At 32.7% G+C, this 25,378-nt stretch overlaps 1 pseudogene; it reads right to left on the bottom strand.

The window, feature by feature from the left end:
* LOC133191956 (uncharacterized) overlaps nt 1–21,944 on the bottom strand; it is a 29,188-nt pseudogene extending 7,244 nt beyond the window's left edge.
* Between the last annotated feature and the right edge of the window lie 3,434 nt (nt 21,945–25,378).

The following is a 25,378-nucleotide window of genomic DNA, read 5'->3' on the forward strand; positions in this document are numbered from 1 at the left end:
TCTGCAAACCAAAAATACTAATAATTAATTAAGAAAAACAAATTACCATAATTAATTTGCAGCATTTCATCCATAACTAAACAGTTGCACACTAATGACACATAGAGTTGACACACAATGGGATGCAACATGCAGTGTAGTTCTCCATTTTTATAATGTGGTTACATTTCATCAGTGAAAAATAGGACAGAACACAAATTAATCAGGCCAGCTTAATAGAGCCATCTCAACTGTCTCCCTAGGACATGGGGATATTTATAGAACAATTAATGTATTTACCACATTTCCATGCACTTTATAAAAGTTGCCTCTAGTCCAATAGGGTTACAGAATGAATTTCAGACCAAGCATAAAATTGTTTATTACTCTTCTTTGGTCATTAGTTGCTTCATAAATTTCAGAAAAGATTTCATGGAATTTGTTCTGTTGATTTGAAAAAAAATCTGTGATTTGAGGCAAGCTTAATTGAATTTTTTTTTAAATAGATGGTCACTTAGTCAGTAGATTTACATGTAACCTTGACTTTTATGAAAGGTGACCCAAGGTAATAGTTCCATTTATTTATATCCCTCCCTCTTCAAGTCATTTCATACAATCTTTAAAAAAGTAAATTCAGAAATTTTAACAATTGATCATTGCAGTTTCAACTAGCGTCAAAATGAATTTCATGTATGGTCAATAGAACACCTGTTGGTTATTACCCCCATAAACACCAAAAATTGGCACTTATTCCTATATATATACTTCCAAGATTAAAGACTTTGAGGACATGCAGAGTTTGAATGTGCTTGTCAACAAGTTAAACTTTTTTTTTGAACTTCCACACCCTGGACAAAGAGCAGAGAAAAACCTAAAGCAAAGACAACTAAAATTTCAAAATATCTTTTATCATTTTATCATCTGATTTAATTTGTTTTAAGCTATACACTCCAAACAATCCCTCATTTTGGTGATACCAATTGTCTAATTGCAAGTAAGCAAAATTATACAACTTGTATCAATCTGATTTTGATAACGCCTTGGTTAACCACTAAATTTCTACATAGCCTTAAACTTCCTGTAGATATCATGCCTAGAATACTTGAGAGCATTTTGTAAAGAAAAAAAGGAAAAAAAAACCTTCCCATCTATTTGAATAGGTTCACACTGGCCATTGAATTAAGAATTCAGGGTTTTTGCTCCATATATTTGTATACATGTACATTGTATTACAATAATCTGTGTACATAAAAATATTTTTAGGTCAAACTTAGGGGATGAAGATAAGATGGGGTAGGGGTTCAGAAATGTTCTTTTCTGACATTTTTTTAAAGAGTTAATTCTTATTGGGATCTACATTTGAACATAAAAAAGAAGAGAGGAAAAAAAAAAACACGGAATGGCCATAGTCTATTGACTGAGTCACCTTAATAAGGAAGTAAATATTTTTTTCTAAAAAATTCTGGCACCAATCAAAACAGATCTAAGTTTTCTCCAATTTTTTTTCTTAAATTTATTTATTTATTTTTGTATGGTTATTGCAAAATTCTTATAAACCCCCAAAAATGTTATTAAGTAACATAAATTGAAATTTTTTTTTGAGAAATGTCCAACCATCTTTGAAAAGAAAATTAAATAATTACTACATTTACCTTGTAACTGAGCTAAAAACTGAAGGTCCCTGTCCATGTCAGAACTCCGAATAAAATGCCTCTTATCAGTAAACTTCACCGAAATTATTAGATATAAAATAGTAATGTCGACACATTAAAATTCGTGCAGCATTCCAAGAGTAATGTGCATGTTCGTAAGTGACTGCTACCGATTTCTGCCATTAACAACACAGCAACAGAGAAATGTCTTTCAATCTAATTTGTATTTCAAGTAAAGTGCATTTATGCAAATAAGGAAAACCCCAATAACATGATTGTCAGCCATTGTTAGACAATAAAACCATAAAACTGTTTGTAATTGGGAAAGTGACTATTCAGTTCATTCACTACCAGCATGACTTTTTTTTTTAGGTACATTCACACTACGTGAGAACCCAAACACACATTCTCAAGTTGTTTTAAATGTACGCCCAATAACAAAATACATGCTAGACCTTAGACGTATCGAGTTAACAGACAACATTTTAACAGCCCAAATATTGTTTAGTTTTTCAATTACTGCAACAACAAAGACTTAAACTTTGCATGTATCCAATGAACTGCAAAACTTAAAGAGGCAGGTTTTCTTTATCTTAGTTCCCTAAGTATATTTACATGTATTCAACAAAATGACAGCAAACTTAAATCATGATTTACAAAGATCAAACATACAAGTCCTACACTCATTCTTGGACAAACATCAAATTCATAAAGCAAAAATTTAATTAATTTCAAGGTACTTAACAGACATAATAAATTCAGAAGACTGATTAAAATTGACCCCACCTCGAAGAACAAGAGGAGAGCAAAAGTCCCTGTGATCCAAATTTTCCCTTACAATGCAGATCTGTTTACTGTACCCTTCAAAAGTGAATTTTGTGTGGGAGGGCTGATATGCCTTTGTACTTGCAGTAGCTTTGAGTGAAAAGTTTGATTTGGGGGTGGAAACTTTCAAACGTGGCAAGATACAATCATATACAGTTCAAGAGTCTGGGTGGAAAGGAGATACAATTTGTGTAGGTGGCTTTATCTTTTAAACAGTGATCTCTACAAAATGCCAAGGTCAATAAATAAACCCTCCTCATTTTCATGAAATATATGTTGCAAGTGAAAGTGAAATACATACAATTCAGGGGTATTTTATTACAAAATATATACATTGATACCTGTTGCATGTTAAGAAAATGCTATCTGTTGAAAAAAATTCACTTCTAAAAAGTGGTTCAAAGGAAATAGGACTTGTGTTTATCTGATATGGAACCAAAATTTTAGAAATTGTTTTCTTTATAAAACTACCCTTAAAAAAAGTCTTAACATTTCCAATGTTTAACTGAGCGGTCCAAAAAATTTATGTTGGACCGCTGAGTGAGATATTGGATCTGCTGAGGAGACACTGGATCACTATGAAATTTTTTTACGTCACACTGTAGGTGGAATCAGCTTTATTTTGGTGCTTTAAAGTTACAGAATTGACCAAATCCACAGCCCAGGTAACCAAAATTTACATCATTTATTGTAAATATGGAAGCCAGCGCAAGATGTGTCAAAATGAAAAGTAAAAGGTATAACAAAACCATTTATTGACAGTGTTCTTGGGCAAAAAGTGTTCTGCCGAGCCCTCAAACCTGTTTGCCTGACGTTAGATTCTTGGTTCTTGGGTACAACAAAATGCATGTTACCCTCAAACCCAATATCTGAAGAGCTAATACCACTCAGAAATTATAGCTTCAATAACAACTTTAATTTATTTTAATATTGTTGAACCATTTCTTCTCTCTGCTTTGAAGAAAATGTCATGCAAATACAAAAAGTGTCATGTCCAAATGTGATTTATGTACAAGATGTATATTCATATATAAAATAAATTCATCCATTTACATATGTTGGACCATAAAGATTTGGTCAAATATTTGCATATGAGGCCAACTAGAAATTATCCTGGCTCAATTGCAGAAGACAAACAAGTTAGCCATTGCTTGACAAATGAGGTCTTTGAGACCCAAAACAAATATCACTATTGTGTATAACATGTTAATGACCAAACAAATAACAGATAAAAAAACAACATTTTACACTAAACTCTCATTTGGAGCGAGCACTACATTAAAAATATTGCTACATTGCGAGGTAACAGTTGAGCATGACAAACGTTCTTTTGACCCAGTCTTTTCAACAAGAGTCTCCTCAACACGGACATTCATAAACATCCCTTGTTTGGCAGAAATTTCTTCTACCTCCATATAAATATCTCTTAGGGGTGAATTCTCATCTTTATAGCACGGTGAAAACAAATGTTTGCCACCATTCCTTAGACTATATTCTTGTTCAATGATTATAAGTTCCTCATTAGAAATCTGGATGCCAAGTTGCTTCAGACGATGCACGTCTATAAAATGTCCGGGAACAAACTCTAAGAAAGACAGTGTAGAGTGGTGACAAAACTTACCTTGTCCCCCAAAGTCAGCATTCATTTTGGATGTGTTGATTTGTTCTAGCATTTCCTCGTGTGCAGATAAATTAAGTAAGCGGTTAAGGTCTAATGAGGTCGCATCAATTCCTTCAGCTTTGGAGGGCTGCTGTAGAAATCGTCCAGGCAATCGTTGCAGATCATCTGTCTCTGCCTCTTCTGATCCAACAAAGCCTAGGTTAGTAAGAATTTCCTCTGGATCTCTAGTTCGTTCATTTAACAGCATATCCAGACTGCAAAATAAAAAAATTTTTTAAAAAAAGCATTTTTTTTAGTCAAGCTATAAAATTTAGCAGAACAAGGACTTTATTTCCATCAATCAGTTCAATTCTGATAATGAACATGTTGTTCTTACAAGACTATTGCATAATGAGCCCACTCAAAGATTGAACTATTGTTAAATCTGTCTCTTCTGTGGTGTGCTATGCCTGCCTGCTTTTGCTTCCAGATTTCCTTTTTTACTTTGTGTCACACTTTAAACAAAGTGCAAAGCATTATATTGTGAATATCAATATTGTTACATTTTTCCTTTCTCAAGCAACTGCCAAACAGTAAATAACCATATCAGATAAAATCCTATGTAGTCATCCTCCAATAATCTCACTGCAGCAAACTATGCAGGAGATTTTGCAATCAATCAAGATTGACACATCAAATGTTCAATACTGAAAAAAAACCTCGGCATTAAGCTCCTTCAAGTCCTACTTTCTTCCGTTTCTTCCTGAAATTATGTCACCTGCCGAGATAAAATTAAATCCAATAATCTACCCCCGATTCTACTTCCTTGTTTGTAGATTTCATGAAACATACACGTGAAGAGATCTAGCCAGTAGATTGCTAGTAGGGGAAAAAAAAGTTGATTGTTAGTGCCAAACGGTCAATAAAAAACATACCATGCTTCTGTAGTCAAATGCTTTATAAAATGTGCAATTCCTTCCCAATGTTTTAGTACGTGATATCCTTGAAATCGTAATCTCTTAACAAACCAAGTATTATTAAACAAGACAATAACTGGTTAAGCGTTAAGTTTATAGTGTGATAATTTAGACATATTTCCTTCACCCTTTTCCCTTGACTGGTACTCATCTTTATCACTAGAGAAAAGAAGACTTGAATTATCGATACTTCTTCTCAAACCAATTAAGACACCAATACCAGCCCAAAAGCCAAAGGCAAGGGGAATGATGTTCATCTATGTTGATATCAGGTGTTATATGGAGAATTCTGTTAACAGAGATTTACTGTTAATGGGGGGGGGGGGGGGGCATTACCTGGAATTTTTACAGACATGGCACAATATAGTGTGCTTACTTGTGTATTTGAAATTCACACAAACTGTAATGCAGAAACTGTAATGCAGATGACTTCATACAGAGTGTTTTCCACCATGCGACAGGAAATACTTGTGGCCTGTACTGTTTATATGAAATACATAATCCTGTGGCATGGCACCATTATCAATACTGTTTGCACTTAATTATCAGTCCAACCAGCTTAAATTGCAATACATAAACTGGCAATAATCAAGCATCACAGAGAAAAAGTATCACTCATAATTATATCCTTTCACCGTGGACACTTATAAAGCTGATGGGATTCAATTTGTTTATCAAGTGCAAACAGTGGTTTCTTTAAGAAGACCCGAGTTTTTGTATTCTTGGAATGCAGCAGTAATTAAAACCAAAAATTATCAGAAAAATAATAGAGCAAGATTGCATGCCTACATCCGTAACAGCTCCCTAATGTAAACAGCTTCTTGATAGCTTGACTGAATTCAATCAAGTTAAGAACTACTATAGCAGGACTATTTTCCCTTGGCATCAAAGAAAATCATGCCTGGCTCCTTATTGATTAGAACATTATTGATATTCTTAGCTTCCTGTCGTTACCTCAGAACTATGACCTTCTATGCGTGTGGTTTTTCCCAACTTGTAACCTAATGGTATAAACATATCGTACTTGCATGAATCCAAGTCGACTTCTACATTAACAGTTTTTAAAATTTCAGAGGCAACTGATTTTGTGTCACACATTGCATTTAATTTCCACACTCTTACCTTCATTTGCACGAAGATGATGCCTATCGTGTGAAGGTATAACCTAAATACATCTGACACTGACTGATTACATACTACATCCAATACTGTAGTCTTCAATGTGTCTTATGTGCATGCTACATGTATGGAGATAACTATATGACTTAGTGACAAGGGTTATCACTAAGGTTACCAAGCCTGTCGTACATTTCATCTATTTGCAATTCGCAGAAAACTCTATCTAATCTCAGGTAAGAAATGCGTTTTTCCCAGTATTTGCACAATAGATATAGTGTTTGTAATATGCAATATTTTCACAATCACCAAACTAGAATTATAAAGTAAAACTGCATATTAGTAATATGACACTGCCCTTATCTTCATCCCAATTTAATATTTTGTTTCAAAGTCCATAGGGCCATAACTTCATCAATAAAATGTTAACTGATGGATAATGCAAGTTTATTAGTAGCTACTTACCAGTACATTATAATTATGTGGCAAACACAGATCACTTCAAGTACTCAATTATTGTAAAAAATGAAACAATGTGATTTTTTTCCCTATACATGTATATTTATGAAAAAATTCTATCAAGGACTTAAATTATTTTTACATTTTTATTATTTTCTGTGAACTTTTCATTTTAAAGAGTACAGACAGCTGTTGCTTTCTTAATCTAGGGGAAAATATACCGGTAGTTTAAAACTATTTTTTATGATTTTTTGACCATCATTTTGCTAAGAATAGACCAACTTATATAGGGAAGCACTTAAATCCAAATATAACTCAAACTGTATAAACAGATTACCAGTGAACAATCATTCCATCAAAAATAAATTCTCTTTTCAAATGTAGCAAAAATTTCCTCAAAATTTTATTTCTAGGCCTATGTTGTTGGTTCTTGAATTCTATATCTATTAAAAGTACAGAGTATATATTTAACCAATGATAAGAATGGAACTCTCCACAAACACAAATAGCACAACAGTATCTACTGGTGAAGGGAAAAAGTCCATACAAATGCAATATTCATGATATTTTAAAAATTCATATCCAAATTTCACAGAACACTGATAAACCAAGAAAAAGTTACCATCCTGAAGACAGAGTTAACCACATTACAGATATAGTAAATTTCCAGAACAGCTAAAATTAGTTTGTTTTATCCATAATTCTTTATATCTAATGAATTAATTACGAGGGGCATTTCAAAAGTTCTGGCAACTGGTATTTAAAATTTTAACTTCGTTACGGATTAAAATGACTCTGATACCACTGTAAAGCTTAGGCAAATATGCATTAGTAGTGACGTCATTTTACATTCAAAATGTCATATAGGTCTGCTAAAATGACGTCATAATTAGGTATACTCTGTATACTGGGCGTAAAAATGACTGATAAGGAGAACAATTTTTTTGCTGAGCAAAGAGTATATTGCAAAATTCAAAAGCAAATTTAGATGTAGTATATAGAGAGCATGCTCTTTCATATCGAGCAATAGCAAGATGGGTAGTTCAATTTAAAGAGGGTAGAAAATCAATTGAAGATGACCCCCGTTCGGGGCGTCCAGTTTGTGCATATGGCGAAAAAGAAATCGTCGCTGTTCAAAATACGATAGCTGATCATGCTAGATATACAGTTGAGGAAATAGCAGACTTAACTAACATTAATTCGTCAGCAGTTTTTTGTATTTTAAAGGAAAACTTAAAGCTTAGGAAAGTCTGTGCTAGATGGGTGTCACATCTTCTCTCGGAAGAGCAAGAGCGCATCCGGGTAGAAATGGCTTCACAGTTACTAACAATTTATGAAGATTGTGACCAAAGGCGAATAAATGAGATTGTAACTGGTGATGAAACATGGATCTATTTTTTTGAACCGGAAACTAAGCTCAATAATAAAGTTTGGATCAGTGAAAATGATACAAGGCCTCAAATTGCACGCAGAAACCGGTCTGTCCGGAGAGTAATGTACGCCTTATTCTTTTATTCTAAAGGCCCTGTTGCTCAACTTCTGGTTCCAGAACACAGCAGTGTTACTGGTCAATTTTATGCAGAGAATGTCTTGTCTCAGGTTGTAGAGCACTATAAAACGACCCAACCAACAACCAGTACTAGAGGAATAAAGCTTCTCCATGACAACTCACCTGCCCACAGATCAGAGGTAGTAACCAAATATTTAAAGGAAAATGGTATTGCCGTTTTACCACATCCACCCTACAGTCCTGACCTAGCTCCATGCGATTTTTGGTTGAATGCCGTTATCAAAGAAGCCCTCCGAGGACGGCGATTTGAAAGTCGTCATGCAGTCGGAAGTGCCGTATTCCAGTGTGTGAAGCGTATACCGAAAGAGGACTATAGGGCAGCATTTCCATGTGGATTTCAAGACTGAAAAAGTGTGTCCAGGACAACGGAGACTGTTTTGAGGGATTGATATAATTTAATTTATGATAATGACGCTCATTGATTTACCGCACACCAGTTGCCAGAACTTTTGAAATGCCTAATTATTTATTTTATTTTATTTATTTATTTATTTTATTTTTGCACTGGATGAGAAAATATTGTTTTTTTTTAAATGCATATATATGATATACGTTGAATATATGCATGGGTACTGTAAACATATTTTATTGCATCTTGAAGTTTTTAAAACAAAACAGAAAGTTCAATTCATCTTAGATATTGTATGCATACTTCTTATAATAGTGCATTAAAAATTTTGTGCAAAGGTCAGTGGTTGATTTGGTGCAATTATCAGTTGTGATATGTATTATCAATACTGTATACAGGGTTATTTTTGTCCTGTGTTATATTTGCTCAAATGCACTTGCTAACAATTTTACCCCATTTTTAAAGTTGCCCAGACACTGTTGTTATAAAAGTGATAATGCTGTCTTCTTTGAATTCACCCCATTTAAAATTCATACACTTACGACGAGGGCAAAAGGGGCGAAAATAAAATGGGGGCAAAAATTTCCCTGTATACAGTATATCTACAGTTAAGTAATTATATACAGAATGATTTTCTGTCTACTGACCTGATGTCACTGTTGTGTGAGAAGTCGGACCCCACGCTGGTGTTGGCCGAGTCACTCAGCAACCATCCTAGTCGTTTGTCCACAGGCTGTTTACTTGGGGTGGATCTAAAATCAAACAGCAAAAACCGTCCAAACAATCCCTGCTTCAGAATTAAATCTAGGCTGCACTGCATGTTATACATATTTCCAAGAAAGATTTGAAATGTTACAACTTGGATGAAAAGAAAAAAATGTACTGTCTTTATGTTTAAACAATCTACTACATGTTGTCTCCATATACTTGACAATACAGAAAAAAAATTCTTTGACTTTGAATGAAACTGTCACACTTTGATAGCAATAAATTTTAAGATGATGTCAGTAATGCAATTAATTTCGTTAGGAGGAAATTTTATTCTAATGTAGGTCTCCCAGAAATGTTTTCTTTTGCCAGAGTGCCTGATGGCCACCATTAATTTGAGACCAAGGCCAGCGAATGAGGACCACTCTCCCAGCATTAAGATGAATGGGCTTAACATCCAATGATGAAGGTTTTCAAACAACCACATAGGTAGATATACATAAATTATATAACTTTAATGAGAACATCACTTGTCATTTCCACAGTAAACATGACTGGATCTTCTTCAGAGCCTTGACAATTAACACTGTTTAAATTAGTATACAACAAAATAAAGCTATCCCTGCTTTAAATTAAAATGAAAAATAAATATGAATTCTCCATGCTTTAGAAGTGTCTGAGATATAAACTAATTTAATAATATCCTCATGAAGCGCATCAAGATTCTCTGTTAAATTCCTAAATTCAGTAACACTATAAGAAATAGATTTATAGTATAAGTAGCTTTTTACACCACGTCCTTTCTTAATGCTTTTTGTAACAAATGTACATCCTGTTAATTTTTTTCCCCTGAAAAATGTATTTCTATTATAACAGTAGGCAAAAGAAAGTTTTGGGTTTTTTAAATTTATTTTTTGGTTACCGGTATATGTTATCTATGTTTTAAACATCAGTATCAAAACAGCAAGTTTTTTACTTAAATCAAATAAAATCTCTCTTTTACAAGACAGTGAATACTTACATCATGATAAAAAGACCTAACAATTAGAAAATCCAACAACAATTAAGATCAAGAGGGCATATGTGAAATACTTAAAATTGATCGTGACTCTACTAAACTACAGGGTGGGTACCAGTCAAAGGTGATTTATTGGCCTTCATAAACATTTAAAATATTTATCCTACACTAATAAAGTCTCCTGTCATCTATAAACATTAAATTTATAGACTTCTGATATTAAAAATCACACACATACAAACACATATTAGCCATCATCCACTCAAATGCAACGCATTTCAGATTCGTCAAACAGCAGTTATAATTAATGTCAAATACCTATTTAACAAATACCTTTAATAACTTCCTAAAAGCATTCTTTTTTCTACCATAAGAATGTTTGTACAACATTGTTTAAATATGATTTGCAGATTGAGAGAGTATGTGATTTTTAACACATTTTGAGACTGAAAAATTAGAAAACTCCAGGTACAAACTTTGTGTGGTTGATGGTTAAAAAAAGCACTTTATTCCCAACTTCTACATGTAGATTTGTCAAAGCAAAACAAGTCCACATCAGAAGCTGTGAGCAGTGTAATTAAACATTAATTATTAAATACAGTATATTTTCATTCATGTTGATCTAACTCCGTTTTTATTCCCCCCGTAATCAAAGATTCGGGGGCATATAGTTTTTGCCCTGTCCGTCCGTCTGTCTGTTTGTTTCTCCGCAAAAACTTTAACCTTGCCCATAACTTTTGATTGGTTGGAGCTATGGCTTTCATATTTTACATGTGTATTCCTTGTGACAAGACCTTTCTTTTGGTACCATCATATTTGACCTTTTGACCTTGACCTTTGAGTTTGACCCACTTTTGCAAAATTTTATGAAACTTTAACCTTGGCCATAACTTTTGAACAGTTGGAGGTTAGGCTTTCAAACTTCACATGTGTATTTCTTGTGACAAGACCTTTCTTTGGGTACCAACATCTTTGACCTTTTGACCTTGACCTTGGAGTTTGACACACTGTTGAAAAAACTTTAACCTTGGCCACAACTTTTGAACAGTTTGTGCTAGGTCTTTCATACTTCGCATGTGTACTCCTTGTGACAATTCCTTTCTTCGGATACCAACAACTCTGACCTTTTGACCTTGGAGTTTGACCTACTTCAATTTTGAAAAAAATTAACCTTGGCCATAACTTCTGAACAGTTAGTGCTAGGGTTTTCATACTTCACATATGCATTCCTTCTGAGAAGACCTTCCTTTAGATACCAACAACTTTGACCCTTTGACCTTGACCTTGGAGTTTGACCTACTTTTGAAAAACTTTATTCTTGGCCATAACTTTTGAACAGTTAGTGTTAGGGCTTTCATACTTCACATGTATATTCCTTGTAACAAGACCTTTCTTTGGATACCAACAATTTTGGCATTGACCTTGGAGTTTGACCTTTTTTTTTTTTTTTAAAATTTAAACCTTGGCCATAACATGTGAACGTTTGGTTTTAGGGCTTTTACATTTCAAGATCATGTGTATCGCTTGTGACAAGACCTTCCCTTGGGCACCATTTGACCTTGATCTTGCCGTTTTACTTACTTTGAAAAAACTTTAACCTTTGCCAAATTTTTCAACAGTTTGTACTAGGGCTTTCATATTTCACAGGTTTATTTCTCGAGACAAGACCTTTCTTTGGGTACCAACATTTTTGATTTCTTGACCTGGAGTTTGACTTGCATTTAAGAAACTTTAACCTTGGCCATAAGTTGCCATACGGGGGCATCAGTGTTTCACAAACACATCTTGTTTTTTATTACCTTGACCTTAACAATATGACATTGATTCAAATGCTATAACATAATGCCTAAGGAACAACAACATTTATAGCTGATACCTTAATTTATGCGAGTATTTAATATGGCAAAATATGACTCGTAGATATCAAATCGAAAGAAAATAAATGCATGAATGGACTGATGATTAAGAGACTTTGCATTATTTCAGCAATATAAAAATGAAAGTGAGTAATTTTATTTTGCGAGTTTTGCTTGTCGCAAAATTATATACCTATATTACTTTGTTAATTTATTCCTTGCAAATATTTAGGAATGCACAGTATGTGAACTTTTAAAACCATTCTAATTTGTGATTTCAGAGCAATTCTCAGTTTTTTTTTTCTTCTGATAATGAATCATTATTTTGTGCCAATGACCTTACTCTGATAAATACTGTATTTGCGTTATTAAACTTAAACATGACATCAATCTTCAAGATAATTGCGATGACACTGAGTATACTGCATTGCACAGCATAGAAATTGTATATTTAAAAGATAAAAATGTTCAACTGGGCAAAATGAACTAACTGAACTACATATAGTTATTCCTTTTTGATATAATATACAATGATATGGTATAGTATGGTCTTCATGCACCTGTAAAATATGATCTTGCAAGGATTAAATTTACAGCAACTATCCAAGCTCGAGGAATTTACAGTGTAAAATTAGTCTTATCAGACGTAGTGATTTCCATGCAGTGCTAACCTTTTACACGTGTTTTTTTTTTTTATAAAACAACGACATTTTTTGTAATTCAGATGAATATTTCATTAAATTGAGTAAAGCAAAATATATATATTGTCATTTCATGTATATTTATTTATTCTTTGTAATACGGACATCATACTACGCATTCGTAACATGAAAATGACATTTTACAGCATCGTACATAGCTTTGTCTATTCCAAAAATGATCATTGAACGCAGTTCTGTAAGTATTTGTCCAATAATAGTCGTCATATTGACATTGAGGCTGTTTCTGCTTTTTTCATATTTCGTTTAACTTTAACACTGACTCGAAATAAAAATTAAATTAGTGTTTTGTCTTTTAACCAATTACTACTTTTCAATGACACTGCGTCTCTAAATTATCATAAGACGGTCGATGATAATTATTTTATTAGCATATAGGCAAAATATGATTAATTATAAATCAATTATCAATTTGCAGCATAAGGGTCACCTGAATAAACATCCCGTTCCTCGAGACCCGCGTCTTCTGCCTGGGGCCATTTAAATGTCCGGGTAAAGGTGCTAATTATATAAATCTTGTATACACATAGCCACTTCGAGGTATCGAGGGTAAATTCTAATAGAATATGCATAGCGGGACTGCATTTTGACTTCGAGGGATCAAGGGTTTCGAGATATCAAGAGTTCGAGAAATCAAGAGTAAATTTGCTGAGCTATACAGTGGAAAAATTCGGGACCAGAGACTCACTTCGAGCGATCAAGAACTTCGAGAGATCGAAGTTCGAGCCATCAACAGTTTTGTTTGTTTGTTTGTTTAATGCCCATCAAGAATTTTTCACTCATATTGAGACACAACATGGTTTGAAATATTGGAAAGCATATTACATTTGTCAATTAACATGGACAAATGGAGCAATTTTTTCGTAACATACCCATCTCAAAATGTAAACAAAAAAACTGCATACTGTAGGAATACTGACTATTAACGGATTATAATTAAATATATATAAGAAATAGATTAGTTCAAGCAACATTTTGTTACAACACTGAACCAAGAACCATGTTCTTATTTGTTCTTTTGAAATACTCTGCCTTTCTCTTGATTTAGATCAGTTTCTCATGAAAAGAGTTTCCAATAACATCCCCCTTTTCTTACCCCTAATACATAACTGTGGCAATGCTTTAGAAAATATTTTAAGTTTCAAATTAATTTTACATAATCATTTCTTATATTGATCAATCTTCCATTTAGGTTTGGAAATAACACAAATAACTATAAATTAACAAGGTTCTACAAATGTTAGTCTCTGAACACTCTGCTTACACACATAATCTACCTTATTCTACCGAAAATTTTCAAATCCTACAAAGTTGGAGAGATCATATATATATATATCTATAAATAAGTTGATAGATGTTACATTGGCATTTAACATGACAATTTACAAATCAAAATACATAAGTAATGACTGAATTGCTGAAAAATTGACATTATAATTAGAACAAGGAAATCCTTTACATAAACTGTTTAATACTAATGTCTATAATTAAATGTAACCTAATTAACCATTCATGAATGAACTCAATTGAACTCTATCCAGATCTTAAAATCATGAATATTTTTTTAAGAAACTGTTTCATATAAACCTCATTTGCATTAAAATATTGTCTTTTTTAACCACATAGTCTGTAAGGTAAAAGTGATCAAATAAAGATACCATGTGGAATAAAATGAAAATTTGTCAATTTTTTTTTTTCAATTTTCTCCCTTGATTTCAATCTCCATAACTTTTTCTAATAAACTGCATAAGAATAGGATATCATACGAAGAAATTGAACTGCTAATCTTTGATACAGCCTAACTGTTCACCACAAAAATGTTGCTGCCAATTATAAACCAGGTTAAAGCAATGGAAGTGATTTATGATATCAAAAAGAGACAAACTACTGATAGGAAATCAGCCTTCAGATTTCATGAAACTTTCCTCTTGCATGGTCTTTCACATCAAATTTCCTGAAATTCTGAGGCTACATCTATCAAATCTAGGTCACTGACCAAACTGAAGGATCATGCTTATATATAGGTAATACATTGGAGGATATTTTATCAATTCATAAATATGCCAGAAAAACTGATTGATGTAAATTACAAATGTGAGAACCCAATTCTTTTTCTCTTGTTTAATTTCTATGCAAGATTAAACAAGATGTGTTTGTGAAACACTATGCACCCGGCGGCAACAAAGTTCGAAAAAGCTATTTTTAGCATATAGGTCACAGTCAAGGTCACAAGGTCATTGACCTTGGTGCCATTTGAAAGAACTTTATGAGTGGAGTATGCATACCAAATATGAAGTCTCTCTCTCTCATGGTTCAAAAGTTATGGTGAAGGTTAAAGTTGACAACAGACAGACAAACAGACAGACAGGACAAAAACAATATGCGCTCCAGATCTATCGATCCGGGCGCATAAAAAGCCTTTGGCACATAATGCATTAATGATGACAAAGTTAAATGTGCTAGATCTTTGACCTTGATATAATGACCTTCATCTGGCATGATCAATGCTTTATCCTTGACCTTTATTTTGGCAAAATGTGAAGTCTCTAACTCAGTGAACTAAATGATATGGCCAAGAATAAAGTTGTATACAGATTGACTATTAAATGAAATGGTCTAGCTTTTATTTTCAGTCTTGGCAGCATAAAGACACTGAGCCAATCCATGACCTAATAGAATACTGTGTATCGGTGTGACCCAACCCTATTTATAGTAATTAATGAAAATTATATATCATTCAGTTTTAACTACATGTATAAGTTAATCTAAGCATATTACACAAAGATAAAATATTTCTTATTCATACTGATTTAAGCCAAACAACTTTGAAGGATCTTGTCCCATGATGTTGACTTGAATATCAAAATTAATACTTCATAGCACTGTAAAACTAACATAGTAATACATGTACTACCTCTTATAGCTACCAGTATTCTTATTACTTTATTTCAAACTCTATCTACTTAAACTACACGTACAGCTGTATATATACAAAGCTGCATGCAGTCAAATTAAGATACATAAAGCCAAATATCAGTGGGACTTACCTCTCTTCTTTCAGGGAGAGGGCTGTAATGAATGAAAACACAAATTCAATTACTAGATACTGATTTCTAGACAAGATAATTACAAGGCGTGGATGTAAAATACTTGAAACACATTACAGTATACAATCTTTCTATCAGAGATGTGTTCTAGCGTGACATAGATATAACTAACAATGATCATCTATTACAGTGAGTTTCAGACAGGAGAATGCAATTGATCACTGTAAAATATGTGATTAAGAGTTAAAAAGTGGAACTACTGAAAATATTACTACGCTTTAGAACAAACTGTTTGACTCATTCTTTTCAAGGATATATATGTCGACTGAAAGTATGCTGACAAAAAAAAAATTTCAAGGTCGTTTCACACAGACACAATAACACATGTATCTGCAGTGTATATGTATATAGATCAAACAAAATGACACATGTGAAAGAAATGAGCATATGTAAATACATTACATTAGGGGAAAATGTGGGATAAAAATACAGTTTAACAAAAAGTATATTGTACAAAATTTTGTATGACTGTAGCCTCTGTAGGTAAAACATGCTGATTATGGACACATGTAACTTGTCTTCAATCAACAAGCAAAAAATTCATCAGTTTCACTAGTAATTTAAGAGCACTGTTATGTGTATGACTATCTTTCTCTCTACTAATTGTTTCCTTTCACATGTAACAGTATTTTATTTTTATTTGGATCTCCTGCTGCCTTTCTAAGAAGTAGAGAAATGAACTAAGAAATATTAAGTATTGTTTTCCCCCTTGACATTGTTTTACATGTATATTTGCATTATTAACATGCACCTAATTCTCAGAAAAAAAAACCATGGAAAATTACACTAGTCTTGTTAAATAATTTATTTTCATTGCAAAAATGCAGTTTTTTCTGCATTTTTCTCCCCTCCAAAAAATGGAAAGACACTGAAAATCAGTTTAATTCTTCCATATTAATAATAAGGATAATTTTTACAAAATATTGTCTCCAAAATAAATTTGAATATATATATATATATATATATATATATATATATATATATATATATATATATATATATATATATATATATAAGAACTGCACTGTCAACCTAAGTCATTGATCATTTTCATACAGGGCTTAATTGACCCCTTTTGGTATAGGGTCCTGAATCCTTTCAGTTGGATATTTTAAATCGAAAAGTGGCAAAATCTGGAAATATTTATCCCTTATATTTTGCTTTACTGTTGATTAAAAGTATAGATTGTAGACTTTTTTCCCTTTTTAGATGTCTATGAATCACTATAATACCAAAATTCAAATTATTTTATAATTAAAAGCACTGAAAAAATTCAATTTGCTTGTTATTTGGAAATTTTGACCTAAATCTAAGGGGAGAAAAGTCAATCATCAATTAGGACAGGTCTTTCCACTGAACCTGGATGCAATGGATTTTAAGTCCTGTCATAATGCTAAACTTTCATTAGTATCATATTTAAAATCCCTACAAGTATTTAACATGTTCATTTTTAAAGGAAAAGAGGTGTTTTTATAAACATGATAAATTACATGAATTTGTTTGAAAGCTTACTAAGAATTATTATTTTTTTTTCTGCTTACCTATTAAATATCCAAACTTCCTCTTAAACAAAAAGACTACATGTATTTAAGGCTTAGATAAATAAATTGTGCGTTTCTGGTTCCCCGACCGACCCTAAAATATATGAGCCGACCCTGACAAATTTATCCGCCGATATTTTTCCCGAAGTAAACAGTTCCATTTTCACTATTAGAAATCCTAATCTCGATCACTTCGGTGTTTGAGAAAATGCATATCCTATACACATTAAACAAAAATGCTATTAGTAAGCCGCCCTTTTGGGAAAAAGAAATGAACTCTTTGTTTTTCTCAAATTGTTTATTGTCAAAGTTGAATTTTAACTAATAAAATGTTAAAATAAAATAAAATGTTTTCCCTACCTACCTACCCTATTTTTTCTCAGGTTGGAATAGGAAACACACTATTTATTTATCTTGGCCTAATAAGTAATTCTGTTTTCTAAACATTATATTTTTTTATTAAACAGAAATGTCTTACCATACGAACAAAAATAAATGTATCAAAGTTGCTCACCATTTAATTCTCCTTCTGTTATACTTAAATAAAGATCCCCAAAAAATTTCAGTATCAAGAATTTCACTGTGTGAAACAGGTCCAAATCACTGACAAATTGTTCATGTAAACATGTGTTGGAAAAGTTCATCCTTGTACAGCAGAGAAAATGGGTCTGAATTGTCCCTAATTTCGGCTACCTACTTATAATCATAAATAAATTGTTCATATTACGACAAAACCGTCTATTGGGTCTGGTTGTTTCACAGAGAACACAGTTAGTTGATGAGGAAAAGACCACTTCACAACTATATAATGACTCTGTTACATTTATTTTTCTTCCTGTAAAGTGGTTTTCGATAGGGGGTTTCATAATTTTATTCTCTTTAACAAGAATCCTACGTACTGGTACATGTAAAAATGGCAGATTTTCGGAGAAGTCGGAAATTTCCTTCATTAATCACACTTGGATGGATAAATCTGACATACAAGGAAGTGTTTTGAAGCATTCAAATTTCCCTGCATGTACATATTTATGTTTGTGTAATTTTTTGTGATAAAAATAAGAGGGAGGAAAAAATGGAACACATCATGTGTAAAGAATCTAAAAAATGAAATGACCTCACTTGATACCAATGACCTTATCTTCAATATTCCCTTGTAATCTTACCCTCAGATCCTAGAGGAATCTCCTCCTCATCTTGTTCCTCTTTGAGGACATCTTCCTCAACCCTGAAAATCAAACATGCAGTATAAATTAGCCTCAACTCTAATCTCTGCACGACAAATAATTATCCATGAAAATAAACGTTGGTAAATACTAATTCTACTTGTATAATTACTGAAATGTGAACATAAAATAAAAATTCCACTAATACACAATTACTGATTTTCATTTTTCTGTTTAATTTCAAAGCAATCCTAAAATTGGATAATGCATGCATGTGCATGAGTGACAAATGTGAATACACTATAAGGCTATCGAAGTGAGCATGATCTTGACATAGTGATAATGAAAAATATATCATAATGTACTTAAATGAACTTAAAACTGGTCCTCTTTATTACCAATATTGAAAATTCATTGTTCTGTTTGATTATTCAGTTACTTCCTACCCTGATCTTGGTCCATTTTCCTTCTGAGAATTAATGGCCACTGAGCAGACTTTCTCATCGAGAATCAAGTCCCTAGATCGCCTCTCTGAAGCAATTAGAAAGAAACATAAGTTAAGAAATAGTAAGATACAATTTATTTCTGAAATAAATTCCCCATATTTCATGCAAGTAGCAGAGAACATTGTCTTGTCATTAACATTGACACTTTTTCCCAACTGTGACTAAAGAATAAATAGCTTATTGTAGAAAAAAGAAGATTTGTTTTGTTGTGTGATGCATACTAATGCCCCCATATGGCAGTTCAACGTCAAGGTTAAAGTTTTTCAAATGTAAGTAAAATTCCAAGGTCAAGGTTAAGAGTTCAAAAATGTTGGTACACAAACACAGGTCTTGTCACAAGAAATAAACATGTGAAATATAAAATCTCTAGCACCAATATAGTTCAAAAGTTTGAGGCAAGGTTAGAGTTTTTTTAAATGTAGGTAAAACTTAAAGGTCAAGGTCATGAGGTCAAAAATATTGGTACATAAAGGTCTTGTCAAAATGAGTAAACCTGTGAAATATGAAAGCCTTAGTACCAATTCTTCAAAACTTAATGGCCAAGGTCAAAGTTTTTCAAAAGTATAAGTCAAACTCAAAGATCAAAATTGAAAGGTCAAAAATGTTGGTACCCAAAGAAAGGTCTAGTCATATGAAATATATATATGAAATATAAATGCCCTAGAACCAACCATTCAAAAATTAATGGGCAAGGTTAAAATTGGTAAAATTTTGCAAAAGTAGGTCACACTCCAAGGTCAAGAGGTCAAATATGTTGGTATCCAAAGAAAGGCCTTGTCACAAGGAATACACAAGTGAAATATGAAAGCCTTAGCACCAACCATTCAAAAATTATGGGCAAGGTTAGAGTTTTTGCAGACAAACAGACAAGCAGATTAACAGACAGATAGGCAGACCAAAAACTATATGCCTCAGAACCTTCCATTACTGGGGCATAAAAATCTCTCTGATCTTTAAATATCTAATAACAATCACAATATTTTGAGCAATAAATTTTTAAGGGGAACTGTATTTCTTGCTGTAATTTAGAGAAATTGTCATAAAATCACTTTTCTAAAAATGTATGCCTAACCCTAAAATCACTGGATTCAAAAATCTGTGATCCTTCCCCATGATAAATTTTCTTGACCAATGGGCTGCATTTCTCCATTAAGTGTGACAATACTTCAGAATTAACTTACCAGCAGATTTGTCGTCCCCTGACCCCATGACCTCTCGACCTTTCACCTGTTCCTCTGAGTGTCCCTTAATTTCATCAGCAGTGGAAGTGAAGCCATTGACTTGAGTTTTATCACAGATAATTTCATTGCATTGATTTTCTTTTGAAGACATCAGACACTTTCTCTCTTCAACAGCAATATCTATGTCAGAAGCAAAATATAAACATAAAAAAACATTTTTTTTTATCAGCAAATGTTTTACAAGAGCTTTACAGAGCAACTTAAAAAAAAAATCATCTCACACAACATATGTTGGCATTCTTGTTATATCATATAAAATTGAGGGCACTTGTACATAACTACTGCCTCCCTGCAATCAATTGGGATGGGAAACACTGATCTATATTTCCTTTAAAATTAAATCAAACTGGACAATTGTATGTCCAGAGGCAAAAAGATTACATCAGTTTACATGTATTAACACATCATTGTAGCCAGTGTAACTCTTGCGTAGAATTCATTGATCAATTACATAGTCTAATTACCTTACTAAATTGAAATCTTTCCATAAATTTCTGACATTTTTCTTAAAAAAAAATTAATTAATACCATGCATGTAAATAATTCACATAAAAGTGCCATTGTTCATAAATCTACAGCATGCATAACTTTAGTATAGCATTATACTTATACATGTGCATGTAAACTCATTGTACATGTGCCATTAAAATCGTTGAAAACATGACCAATTTGTATTAGGCCTGAAAAAAATTAAATACAGACTGCATGGTTTATAAAAATTTACTTACTGAAAGATATAATTGACAAAAAAAAATCCCAAAGTACAGAAAATGAATCAATTAAGAACTTATCCATTTTTCTGCTCTTACCAGATGTCTCTTGAATTGCAGCCCTGCTCTCTGCTCCAGAAGAAAGGAGTTCTTTATTCAATAGTTTGTTCTTGTAATTCGAAACTTTAGTCTTGATAAATTGTTTTCCTCTGCAAAAAATGTCCTTCAAACTCCCCTGCTTATTTCTGCCAATGCTTGCACAAGAACTTTGAAGTGATTTTTGGCTTTCGCCTGTTGCAAGGAGAACATTTGACTTATCTTCCAATTTATTATCGCATTCTGCAAAGAAAATTCCTTTAACTTTCTTGGGGCTGTCTTTGAGCAAAAAATCAAACTTATTATCCCAAAATTCAGTAAGATCTGTCTCTGCTCCTTCAGATTTTTGATCTAGATCAAATCTCTGACAAGCCTCTTTCTGGTGACAGTTTTGGCTTGACGTCTGCTTTTCAGTTTTGATACATCTTTTGGGAGTTGGTGGAAGGCATTCCGACCATTTATACACTAAATTGCGGTGGCATACATTTTTACATCCTTGGTTTCCATGGCAATCCTGTTGTTTATGCCATTCCCCTAAACTACCATTATCCCATTCTACATTTTCATTGGAAAATTTTGATGGTGTGCTTTGACAAGATGAAACATCTTGGGTGGAAAAGTTTCTGTCTTGCAAAAAGTAGTCTCTTGTCTTGAAATGTTCCAAAGGTGGACCTCTTTCTACAGAAGATGGTGACGTTGTTTCCAATGAAGAGACTTTCAAGTGATTACATTGCCTTTTTTGGTTCTCATCTCCTACAAAACAGGAAAAAATTTAATTATGTCCATCCATAAAAAGAGGCACATTGTGCAAACATTATGAAAGTATTTTAAGATTGCAAACGATGTGCTAAAAAACAGAGGCCACTTGTATATCCAACTCCAATCTACTGGAAAATGTTATAAATATATATATAGGGCTTGACCTTTAAATACACACAGTCAGACACATTTACTTTTCCCTTTCATTGGCCAAGAAATTTGTTTTTAGTACACAATGGAATACACATACATTTTCCTGCTGCAAATGAAAGGTTTGCCTTTAGAGATCAATGGTATATGTAAGAAATAAATTGGGATTTGCAGTACAATGAAATTTAAATCATTATTTAATTGACAAGTACTAGTATACTGCAAAATCAAGGTGTCTATTTAGAGTTAGTCTTTCTACTTGAAGCATATAATTAAAAATTAGAAAATTGCAATTCATAACCAATACAAAAAATGAAAATAAGATTCATTTAGACTCTACCTGACAACCTGTGCCATATTAAAACACCCAACAAATATCCATAACATCACCTCAATATCAATGACAAAAGCTTCGATTCTGGAGTGTCTAGGGGGTGATTTAAGATCTAACAACAGGTATACATGGATAAACTTCTTATCACCTAGGGCATTCTCATGATACCTGAAACTTATACAGAATTATACTCTAACAACATTCCATCTATGCACTTCTACCTGCATTACAATACAAACTCGGGATTATTCAATGTCTATTTTGAGTCACTGAGTATATTAAGTGACCGCTGAGGTCATTAATTATATCACCCATGTCTGACACTCTGTCTTAAAGCTTTGGGTTAAGGTGAAATATTTACATTTTGGGCTGCAGATATTTATCAAACATGAAGGGGGGCAATATACAGAGCAAATAGCCATCTTGAACCACTGAGTCCTGAATATTAACACGGTACATGTTGAGAGGTAGAAAGTTAAATGACCAAACGGCAAATTAAATGTTTACAACACAGTACACTCATTCGGTCATGTCACGTACGTTATCTCAGCTAGATTACCCAAAAAAGTATCAGAATCTGTCGAGATAGATGTTTTGTACAAGATAAAGCATCACTTGTCAATCTTTGACACCATCTTTGGACTTTGACATGAAAAAGTAGAAGATTAGAAAATCTGAACTAGAAATTATTTAGTACAGGAGTTTTCACCATCTGTGACATTTTTTCCATTTCATATTTTATAGCTTAGCTATTATATACAAGAACACTTTAGCTAAAAATCTTCTACATTTCTTGGCCCATGGAAGAACTTTCACACACAGTGGTACACTGCATATTATCATGATTATATCTGGTAATATGAAAATTAAGAATGATCAGTTTTAAAAATTGAAATTATGTGGCCACAAAGTGAATCTATGCATCCCACTATTGTTAAAACAAAAATTAATCTTAAACTTCGATTTTTTAAATCATTTTTTTCTCTCATATCTTTGCAACACTTCAATAATTTCTTATTCCTATATATATTTACTTTTTAATGAAATCTTCCCTTTTTTTCCTTCATTCTTCAATGTCCTATTGCTTTTGAAATTAATTTCAAGTATGTACAAATGTGGTACATGTATTTCACAGCTGGAGATGTTTTGGAGGGGTATTAGTTTTTAGCATAAAGAAAAAAAAATACAGAGCAAGTTTTACAAGGAATTAAAGGCATGGGGTAGATATATTGGATATTTTGTCAGGATTTACTGGCCTAAAGATTTTCAGCTAATACCCACAAAAAATCTACCTGTCACTGGTGATTGAACTTCCTTGTTACACTTGTTGCATGTGGTCAATTTTTATCTGGCTCCAAAGCATATTTTTCTCAGTCAATAAACTTTGAACATTTTTTTTATCTCTATAACATTTGTTATATACCTTTAAAAAATATTCCCTATCTTAAGGACCCTCTATACACTGATGAAAAATGTTTTTTGGACTTTGAGAAAATTATATAACAGGAAGGAGGATATTTTGAAATTAACTAACTCATTTTTAATATAGGGAGCGTGCCTTTTTTATTCAGGAAAAATCTTCAAAGACAATGAAGTAATAGAAAAGAAAGATTGCCTTCGCTTACTCAAATGGATAAAATACATGCAAATAAAGTTTTCAAATACTCTATCTTGGTCTAATATAATGTTTAGAATATTGGATTTATTTTAAATTATGTGATGATGTTCAGATTACAATTTATTCTACTGATATGTTAAATGGTGGGTCAGTCTAATTACACAAAAGTACCCTGAAAATAGGGTGCAGTGTAGAGAGGTCCTTAAATCTATACAGTTTTTAAAAAAGTCTAACATATTTCTAATGTTTTATTGAGCAGTCTTGAAAAATTAATGTTGGCGTCCTCATGCAGTGAGATTTTGAACTGGTCGATGAGATGTTGGACCAGCTATATCTTATTTGCATTTATTGGTGTTTGACTAGATATAAATCCTCAGTGTGGGCAGGCCCGTAGGAAGCAATTTCAGCTGTTCAGCTGGGGGGGGGGGGGGGGGGCACAGCCATACATTTTCAGTTGAGGGGGCACTATCAACTACCAAAAATTCCTTGACGAGCAAAAAAAAAAAAAAAAAAAAAAAAAATGGTCAACATTTTTATTGAAGGGGGCACAAGCATATAGTATCTATTTTTTATATAGTACTCAATATTACTCAAAATTACGGTTCCTACGGCCATGGTGGGTATATGAAATTTACATCAAAAATTGCAAATATTGAAGCCAGCGCATTATACTCCATAGGGCTGGGCAATAATATCCATATTCAGGTATATTGCGGCACAATGACAAAAAATATCGTACTGCAATACGTTTTTGAAGTACCGGTATACCGGCTAAACACTTGGACTCAGGGTTTCTATAATATAAAGTGAAAATTGTCAGAAATGTTTGCGATCGTGCCCACAGTAAGGCAAAAGTTGATGTATGAGTGCATTTCAATGCAAAACTGTTATTAAATCAACAAGATATTTTTCTTCATCATTTTTCATAATTATACATGTACATTCTGCAATTAAATAGAAGTTCATAAAAATAAGAAAATACCATTTTAATTTTCGTTGAAAATATTGCAATACATATTGCAATACAGTTAAAAATATCGCAGTATATATTGCAATATGAAATTTCTAGCCAATACCCAGCTCTTGTATTCCATAATGAGAAGTCAAAGGTAAAACAAAACATTGATTGACTGTGTTCTTGGACAGAATGTGTTTTGCCAAGTCCATGAAGCAAACTGTTTGCCTGATGCCATTTTGTTCATGAGTCTGACAAAAGGCTTGTTGCCCTCCAACCCAGTAAATAAATGTAAAATCTACTATTCAAATCAAATATATCTTTGCACATCTTTTTAATATCCTTACATATCTAGTATTCAATAATTGTG

Source organism: Saccostrea echinata, unplaced genomic scaffold (assembly GCF_033153115.1).
Source record: "Saccostrea echinata isolate AGI-Se365-2 ecotype Australia unplaced genomic scaffold, CSIRO_AGI_Sech_v1 ptg000025l, whole genome shotgun sequence".
NCBI lineage: Eukaryota > Metazoa > Mollusca > Bivalvia > Ostreida > Ostreidae > Saccostrea > Saccostrea echinata.